Raw genomic sequence first — 10,606 nt, 5'->3', positions numbered from 1 at the left:
GGACCCTTCCCCCTCTATGCTATACTCAACCCAGTTAGTTCAAAAATTCCTCATGTTCATTCTATTTGAAACCCATTCAAAATCTTCACAGTGTCCTTGTTAGCTGAAGAATTTGCGAACGAAACATTAAAATTTTCATATTGAGATCTTCGGCTTTTGCCGCTCAAATCGTTCCACATCCCACGATATGATTATTCTATTCACCCATGATCTCATACGATCTCCACCTCACTGTATATGTGTGACACATGTCGCTAGGAGGAGAAGGGTCAGGGGCATGTTCGTCAAATTTCTTTGGGCGAGCGATTTTTCACCTTGGCTATAAATACGCCTCACCCTCCTCGGACTGCATTTACCCCGCTCGACCTCACTTCCCTCGCTCGAGCTCTCAGATCTAGCGCCATCGCTACTTCCACATCATCGGTGAGGAAGAGCTTCAGTGCCTCGACCTCATCGCCATCGTACTCACGCCGACCGCGGAAATCTTCACTCCAACGCCGTCGTAGCTATCTTCCGCCGCCGAGTTAGGGCGTGGAAGATCTGAACGGATGAACTTCCCATATACACCTCCCAGTTCGTCATGTTCTTCGTCAAGGGTAAATAAAATCTATTTTTATTGTCCTTGTTGATTCTAATGATTTTCACAAAATCTTCTAAAGGTGTTTATTCTTCAACTTCCCCACTTGTTAAACACCTCGCATGCATCTGTTATTGATCTATTTCTCTAAGCAATGTTTTTCTTCAAGATTCCAGAATTGTGTGGATGTTTAAATCTATACAACTTTGGAACCTAAGTCAAAGTCCGCTTAGTGAAATTCCTCAAGACACTCCTGGTCAAATTCCTCAAGCTTGTTCTTTTTGAAAAACTTCTGAGAACGCATGTGACCTCTCCAAATTCTTCGCACCTATACTCTGTTCACATGTAATCATGACCGCTGCTGAATCACTAGGTTCTCATCAACTTAACTTATTTGCACTGTTCCTCGAAGACAAATTGCATACCTCTTCAAAGAATTCTGTTGTTCAAATTCCTCAGCTGAAGAAAATGGCTGATGGCAAGAAATGTTTTGAAGGGAGGAAAGAGACTTGAAGTAAACACAATATTTGAGATCCCTGATGACATCTATCCAGGGTACTGCACTCCAGCTGAAGAAATGAAGAATGAGCGCAAAGTGCACATACAGAGGATAGAGAGGAGATGTGCACGGGAATGGAGGGAGTACAGATATGTCATAATTCCTAAATACATGAAGAAATTCACCTTACACCATCTTTGCCCAAGACCTCCTTTGGCACCCGGCCAAATTGCTGATCCCACTAGCCTCAAGCATGGTGAGGACTATCCTGATGAATGGACCAAGTGGCAAGGAAAGTTGGACACAATGGCAAGGAAGCAGTGAAGAAAATCAATGAAGATTCTGCTGCTGTCGCTGCTGAGGCCTCTACAAGCAAGCCTAAGAAGGCTATGCCCAAGAAGCCTGCACACAAGCCTAGTGCCTCTGCTGCAATGCCCTCATGACCAAGCTCGTCAAAGCCCTCACGGCAAATTCCTCAAGTAGCTCATGTTCCCACTGCTGCAAAAGCTTCAGCTACTGCTGCAAAGTCCTCAGCACCTACGCACCTCGCCTTGTGCCAAAGAACAACTGGTATCTCAATTGCTTCAGGAGCATCTACAAGTTCTTCAGCTCCTCTGCAGTCCTCAACAGGCCCAACTTTGCTGAAGACAAAGGCCACTGCTGGACAAGGCACAAGGCCAAGTCCTCACAAGAAGCAGGTTGCCTTCCATGTACCGTCTAGTGAAGACAAAGCTGATGATGAGGAATTAGAGGAAATCATTAGAGACAGATAACAACGGGCCGCTAGAGCCAAAGGCACCAATGTGCCTCTTCTGCTGGATCCCAAGCTGATCCTAGACTTCATTGATCTCTGGCACAAGGCCCCCAACACTCCTATGCCTGACTTGAAACTCACTCCTAGCCAAAATCACATGTTGACAGCCTTTTTAGGCGATGAAAAATGGAAGTTTGAGAAGGCCAGGAAGCTAAAGAAGAACCAGTACAAGAAAGAGCATCTTCTGAAGAAGAATGTTTTCAGAATGAAAATGGGTGAACTTGTGACCATGCAAGCTGAGATCAGAGCACTCAGTGATGAATTTGATGTATACCGTGTAGATTGGCTGGGAACCAAGGTCAGATTCGTCAACATGGCGAAGGGATTCACCTCAAATGTTGCAGCCCCAGTGCAACATGAAATTCCTCAGGACGAAGCATCTTCTCAGCCTACTTAAGAACATGCCAGCACCGTTGATGAAAATTAGGCTGCTGAAGAAAATGAAAGCACCAGGGCTGTTGAAGACATTCCAGCCGCTGAAGAAACTGCCAGGGAGACGTCTAGTGTTTCGCATGAAGAACAATCTAGGCATGTTGAAGCATCTACTAGAGCGCCTGAAGATACTGACCAAGGCAGGACAACTGCATCAGTTGTGCCTGAAGAAGCTGAACCAATTTCCTCTGCTCCTCCAGCACCAACAACAAGCATCAACCTTCCTTCTGCATCAGAAGTGAAGAAAACCAAGGCTGCAGAGCGAGAAGCTGTGAAGAAAAGGAAAGCATCTGCTTCCTCAGAGTCTTCAGCTCCGAAGAAAGTGAAGACTTTGACAAGATCCTATGAAAATCCCATAGATGTTGTTCCTCTATCAAGCATGCCATCAAAGGAGATCGTTCCCGTTGGTGAGGAATATATGATTCCCAATGAATCAGATGAAGAAGATCCTTCTGCTGCTTCGACAGAGCAGTTGGATGAAGAAATTAAAGTGGACAACATCCCTTCAACTCCACTAGTTACATCGCTTATGCCTTAGTTCACAACTGAAGAGGCCGGCGTTGAAGAAATAGATGAGGAAGATGAAGACATGGGCATTGGGTGTACCACTCCAATTCTGAATGACGACTATTAGGAAAGTCATTACCCCAATTCACCACTGTTCACCCCTCTGCAACAGATTCCGCAGTCCCCTGTCTAGACTGAAGAAATTCACATGGGCTTTGAAGAACACCAGGCATCTCTCCTCACTATTCCTGAAGAAGTTCCAGCCACTAGCGCTAATGAAAATGTTGTTGTTGAAATGTAGGCCAAGGCTGCTGAAGAAATTGTAACTGAAATTCCTCAGCCTGTGGCTCCAGAGACTATGATTCAAGAGGCTGTGACAACTTCAACAGTTAATCTTCAGCCCAAGCCTCAAAATCCTCACTCGAAGAAGCAAAAGTTCAAGGCTGATAACTTCTTTGCTGAGCACATACTCTTCACAGATTACAATCCATATGACTCGGCAAGACTCAGACACAAGTGCTTCTGGACAGCAAGTCAAATGAACTTTTATTCCTCACTGCTATTTGATAAAGACAAGATCTTTGACCATGAGAAAATTCCTCATGTGGATATGGAGTCGCTGCCCTGCTTCACCCCAGTCCTTAGTGTTCTTCATGACATTGGACTGCTCAACCTTTGCACCGACATCTGCGACTGGAGTGAAGAACTCATTCTTCAGTTTTATGCCACATTGCACATCAATGGCAATGTTGAAGATGTCAATTCATGGGTACTGGACTAGATGACTAAAAATACTCACTACAAAGCACCGACCTCTGAATTGCTTCATGTCGTCCCAGTCAATCCTCTCACTGAAGGTGCAAGGCGCATCTATGATGAACCTGAACTTTCAAATCATCTGATGCAAGTGCTGATGAAGCCATTGAAGTCAGGCCAAGCTCCCCGAACCAAATTCCTCATGAAGGAACTACTCTATGTGCCAAGGACAATATACATGATATTGACCAAAACCCTCAGTCTGATCAAGGGCCACAACTTTGATGATGAAGAAGTTGTTGGCATCATGAAGAATCTGCTTTTCAACATCATGCATGGTATTCCTATCTACTACCACGATTTCCTCATGAGGACTTTGGCCAATGTCGCTCTATCACCATTTGAATTGAAGCCTTACACTCCCTGGATCATGAGATTCCTTAGGTCAAGGTCTTCAATTCATTACAAAGCTGATTTGCAAAATCACGTTAGCTACTTGCCGCCTATTGAAGTCCTCAAATGGACTATTTCCTCAGCTGATGAGAAGGGCAAGGCTGCTGTAATTGATGAAGGCATTCATCCATTGGATGGACAGTTTCACAAAGCCGCATCCTACTCCACCAATGATGACTCTGCCACCCATGACACTGCCGCAAATGCTTCAAGGCAATTTCCTCAATCCACTGCTCCAAGGGTGATGACTGATCGTGAGCTTCTCCTAAGTCTTAATCAGAAGGTCGATCGCAATCACAAGTGGGTCAAGCGACAGTTTGGTGCTATTCTTCAGAACATGACAGTCACTCAAAATACTGTGAAGAAGAATCACTACTATCTGCATGAAGTCTTTGACCGCACCTGGGCTATTCTGTCTAACCTCTACAGTGTTGAAGATCTCAAGGAGATGGAATTTCAACAGGACTTTGACTGGGCACAGCCACCTTCGAAGAAATTCAAGAAGGTCAAAGTTCCTCAGCTTGTTGCCAGCTCATATTCTTCATCACGCGAGACTGATGAGCAGGAAGATATGAACGACACTGTGGTAGGACCTAATCCAACGACTTCATGATGATATTCTTCAGGGGTGTTAGTCCTAATTTTTTGTCCCTTTTGGTCATTCGATGACAAAGGGGGAGAAATTTGAGTTAGTCTTCAAGCGGGTCTCTATATATGGGCGTTTTTTTGCTAAGTTACAACTCTCGTTCTTCCGAAGTATTTGTTGGATCGAGTTGTAAACTTAAGTCCGATGGTGGTCTGATACTTTTTCTATGTTTTTCTGCATGCTATTTGCTCATATATGTTAATGCATGCATGCTGAATTACATTAGTCACCATATTTTATCATGCATTTCAAATTCTTCATATCATATGTTAAATGCGTGTATGAATTACAAGATATAGGGGGAGATCTCCATGATTCTACTCTACAATGTGCAATTTCTATTCAAGGAAAATTCCTCACATATGCACATCTTCAGGGGGAGTTCTTCTATATCTTGCAATCAAATTCCTCAATATCAGTATTTACACTTCATATGTTTATCCCCGTTGAAAACTTAACCTATATTGTCATCAATCACCAAAAATGGGGAGATTGTAAGTGCATCTAGTGCTCCTTAGTCATTTTGGTGTATTGAAGACTTATAGGTTAAGGGACTAATGCGTTTGTGAGTGTACACGGGTCTATAAGTCTATCAGGAGTTTCATATTTACACAGAAAGTCGACTCCTAAAAATAAATGTCTTCAACTGAAGACTTTGGCTTTTTGAAGACTTTGAAAGAGAACAAATTGGTGTGACCTTGAAGACTTGATATTCATGCGAGGAATATGAACCGTGAAGACTTTTGTTTTCGTAGTTTCGTTTTCTTTTTCTTGAGTCATAGGAAACACCGTACTGTTAAAGGGGGTCGAGGTAAAACTAAGGAAACGTTTCCAAGTGATGCTTATCTCAAAATCCTACACCTACCAATCCTTTTGAGTGAAGCCATTGGAAATATCATATAGTTCAGTCAATTTCTTCAGTGATAGAGATGGAGATCTTCTGGTCTCTAAGGAATTTGTTCTGACTGAGGAGCTAGCAATTCGCCAGTGTGGATTACCTACAAGTGAGGAACATGATAGCCTTGAGGAATTTGATAGCCAAATTTCCGACCGTTGTTGTGCCTGTCCCAAAATATCTACCCACCTAATGGTCATATCATTGAAGGGCATTTATGTCTTATCATGTCGGGCTGCTCCCTAGGCTATAAATAGCCGCCCCCTACAACCACTACTTGGTTGGCTGCTCCGTGAGAAACTGACATTTGTCATTGAGAGCATCCCATCTTTCGAGGACTTTGAGCGAAGATCATCAAGTGAGGAAAACCCAAACCCAACACCTACAAACCCAAAGTGATTGACCATCACTGAAGAGATTGTTCCTGTGTGGAACCGACGCTTGTTACCTTGGAGGACTGTGCATCCTCCAGACGGTTAGGCGTCATGGTGTAGAGCATCCAAGAGGAAAATGTGGATCACCGAGTGACTGAGTTTGTGAAGGTTTGGAAGTCACCCGAAGACTTACCACAAGTGATTGGGCGAGGTCTGTGTGAACTTAGCTCAAGGAGAATATGGTGAGGATTGTGTGTCCTCAGGTTTAAATACCTTGCCGCTCCAACCAGACGTACGACTGTTACAATAGTTGGAACCGGTCTACCAAATCATCATCTTCACCGAGCTGCTGGTTCTGTTTCCTCAACTCTTTCATTTCCTCAATTGTGTGTAGAAGTACTTGATCGTTACTGTTTGAAGATTTTGACTGAAGACTTTCTCAATTTCCTCAATCCTACTTCTTCACTCAGTTTGTCTTTAGCCTGCTTATCCTATGTTTAGGCTACTTGTACTTTGTGCTTGTTTTCATTTCATCATGATGACTGTGCTACTACTCTGTTATGCTTGCATCTGAGTACTTATTCCGCTGCAAAGTAGTTCGTTGCTTAGGAATTTGCTCACCCTGAAATTCCTCAGTGACGAATTTGTAAAAATCGCCTATTCACCCCCCTCTAGTCGATATAACGCACTTTCAAACTTACCTCAATGGAAAACAAAAATTGTTCCCAATATTGTCATGTGTAAGTACATCTAAAGGCATGTTAAGCACAACTAGCTAAACCTCAACCAAATATATCCATGGTATAACATAATCTCCAAATGATAGCTTCAGTGTGCAGGTTTAAGCATGCTAGTTAAACAAAATAAGAAGTGGGAAGGTGTGTTAACTACAACAGGCCTAACATTTTTAAACAAGCAAATGTAGTCATTCAAACTTGTATTGTGCAGGTCTAAGTATGCTAGTTATTGCTAAATCAAAATGGAAAGGCATGTTAACTACAACATGCTTAACAACAACCAAATATCATCAATCATAGTGGTATTGTCGAAACTAGTATTGATGAAATTGAACTGCATAGTTCATACTTGCACATATAAAACATCATATTTGTGAATGACTGAAATAAACAAGGCATACTACGAACAACCAAAGATAGCAATTGAAACTGGACATATGCTAACTACAAATAACCGAACAACCAAAAATCATTAAAAGAGGCATATGCTAGCTAACAGGCTTAACAACAAGCAAATATAGTGATTCATAGTGGTATTGTTGAAATTGCATAGAACGTAGCTTGTGCTTAAACATCAAATTGTTCAATTGAACATCACAATGTGAAAAAAGAGGGGTCGTATTAGCTACACCAGGCTTAATAGGAAACAACTATGTTCGTTGAATTGTTATTGATGAAACTGTACTGCACAGTAAATAGTTGGATACAGAGCATCACATTGTGAATAACTGAAATAAACAAGGCATAATGCAAAAAACCAAATATAGCAATATAAATTGGACATATTCTCACTTCAAAAGGGGTTCGACAAAACAAATCATGGGATTCCCCCTGTGAAGAGGCATGCCAAAACAAATCATGGGTTTCCTCACTTTTCATAGATTCGCTCCTCCTCATGGTCACCGTCGATGAGGCCTGATGTTGCTTAAAGCTAAGTTAGTTTTTCGCCAAATAAGAAGGGATGATGCAGCACACCGGCGGTAGGTATTTTCTCCAGATATGAAGCCAAGGTTATTGAACCAGTAGGAGAACCAAGCAACACAACTTAAACAGCCCCTGCACACAGATAACAAATCCTCGCAACCCAACGTGTTAATGGGGTTGTCAATCCCTTTCGGGTAAAGGTGCCAGAAATTTGTGCGTGACGCAAGAAAGTTGTAATAGATTGAATAAATAGATCGCAACTAAAATAAAGTGCAGCAAAGTATTTTCGGGTTTTTGGATTAATAGGTCTAAAAATAAAAGCAAATAAAAGCAGATCGCAAAGGCAAATAATATGAGAAAGTGACCCGGGGGCCGTAGATTTCACTAGTGGCTTCTCTCGAGAAAAATAGCAAACGGTGGGTGAACAAATTACTGTTGGACAATTGATAGAACTTCAAATAATTACGACGATATCCAGGCAAAGATCATTAAATAGGCATCATGTCCAAGATTAGTAGACCGACTCCTGCCTTCAACTACTACTATTACTCCACACATCGACCGCTCTCCAGCATGCATCTAGTGTATAAAGTTCATGGAGAAACGGAGTAATGCAATAATAACAATGACATGATGTAGACAAGATCTATCTATGTAGATATAGGCCCCATCGTTTTATCCTTAGTAGCAACAATACATACGTGTCGTTTCCCTTTCTGTCACTGGGATCAAGAACCATAAGATCGAACCCACCACAAAGCACCTCTTCCCATTGCAAGATAAATATATCAAGTTGGCCAAACAAAACCCAAATATCGGAGAAGAAATATGAGGCTATTATCAATCATGCATAAAAGAGATTAAAGAAACTCAAATACTTTCATGGATATAAAAAGATATAACTGATCATAAACTCGAAGTTCATCAGATCCCAACAAACACAAGTAAAAGAGTTAGATCATATGGATCTCCAAGAGACCATTGTATTGAGAATCAAGAGAAAGAGAGAGAGAGAGAGAGAGAGAGAGAGAGAGAGAGAGAGAGAGAGAGAGAGATGAAGCCATGTAGCTACTAATGATGGACCCGAAGGTCTACAAAGAACAACTCACGCATCATCAGAGAGGCACCAATGGAGGTGGTGAACCCCATCCGAGATGGTGTCTAGATTGGATCTGGTGGTTCTGGACACTGTGGCGGTTGGATGAATATTTCGTCGATGCCTCTAGAGTTTCTGGAATATTGGGGTATTTATAGAGCAAAGAGGCGGTTCGGGGAGCACCCGAGGTGTGCACAACCCACCAGGGTGCGCCTGGGCCTCCTGGCACGCCCTGGTGGGTTGTGCCCCCCTTGGGGCACCCCCAGGCGCAACCAGGGCCGTTGTGTTCCTTCTGGCCCATAAAAATTCTCCGTAAAGTTTCGTGGCATTTGGACTCCGTCTAATATTAATTTTCTACTATGTAAAAAACACGGAAAAACAGGAACTGGCACTGTTTACTATGTCAATAGGTTAGTACCAAAAAATGATATAAAAGGACTATAAAATGATCATAAAACATCCAAGATTGATAATATAATCGCATGGAACAATCAAAAATTATAGATACGTTGGAGACGTATCAGCATCCCCAATCTTAACTCCTACTCGCCCTCGAGTAGGTAAGTGATAAAAACAGAATTTTTGATGTGGAATGCTACCTATCATGTCATATCATATTCTTTTCTTTATAGCATGGACATTTGGACTTTTATATTGTTCAAAGCAATAGTCTAGTTTTGACATGATAATTTAGATACTCAAGCATATCAACAAGCAACCATGTCTTTCAAAATATAAACGCTAAAATAAGTTATCCCTAGCCCATCATGCTCAAACATTGATCCATTCATGAAACACACTCTAATATTAGCTACAACCAATACTTAAGTATAATCATATTGCCTCCTAGTTGGTTCTTTTATAAGAGAAGATGGAGACTCAAAATAAAAATTGGATAAAGTGAAAGAAAGGCCCTTCGCAGAGGGAAGTAGGGATTTGTAGAGGTGCCAGAGCTCAAAGTGAAAAACTTAGAGATAAAGAAACTTTGGGAGGTGTATCCATCCCACCAACGAAAACGACTTAGAGTTCCCAATACTTTCCATGCATAGATATATCATAGGCAGTTCCCAAACGGAAAATAAAGTTTATTCCTTTTTCCACCATACTTTCACTCTCCATGGCTAACCGTATCCACGAGTGCCCTCCATACCAACATTTTCCAAGGAATTTATTATTTTACAACATAAAGTAAATTCAATTTTTTTTTTGCATATCGGGACTGGGCATCCCTAATACCTTTGCCTTACTCTCGTGCAACGACAAGTGCATAAACACTGATCTTGAGAATAACACATCTAGCATGGAAAATATTAACCACCCCTCACTGCTCCGCGAGCGAAACAAACACACAAAAGAGAAGTTTATTTTGAAATTTAGAGATGGCACATGCAAATTTGCTAAGAACGGCAAAATAAGACCACATATAGGTAGATATAGTGGACTCATGTGGCAAAAACTAGTTTAAGGATTTTGGATGCACAAGTAGAGATCATTCTTAGTGCAAAATGAAGGTTAGCAAAAAGATTGAGAAGCAACCAACCAAGAAACAGATAATCTCATAAGCAAGCATTAAGCATAAATAACACCGAATAATGCACCACAAGTAGGATGTAATTTCATTGCATGACTATTGACTCTCCTACTTGCATAGGGAATCACAAACCTTAACACCAATATTCTTACTAAAGCATAATTACTCACCAACATAACTCACATATCACATCATCATATCTCAAAACTATTACTAAGAATCAAGTTTATTTTGTCCAATGATCTTCATGAAAGTTTTATTATATCCTTCTTGGATATCTGTCACCTTGGGACTAATTTTCATGTGTTGCTTTTGACAAGCTCCAACAAATATAAGTGAAGATCATGAGCATAATAAATTTTTCT

Source organism: Triticum dicoccoides, chromosome 3A (genome assembly GCF_002162155.2).
Source record: "Triticum dicoccoides isolate Atlit2015 ecotype Zavitan chromosome 3A, WEW_v2.0, whole genome shotgun sequence".
Classification (NCBI taxonomy): domain Eukaryota; kingdom Viridiplantae; phylum Streptophyta; class Magnoliopsida; order Poales; family Poaceae; genus Triticum; species Triticum dicoccoides.
This window is presented reverse-complemented; position numbering follows the sequence as displayed.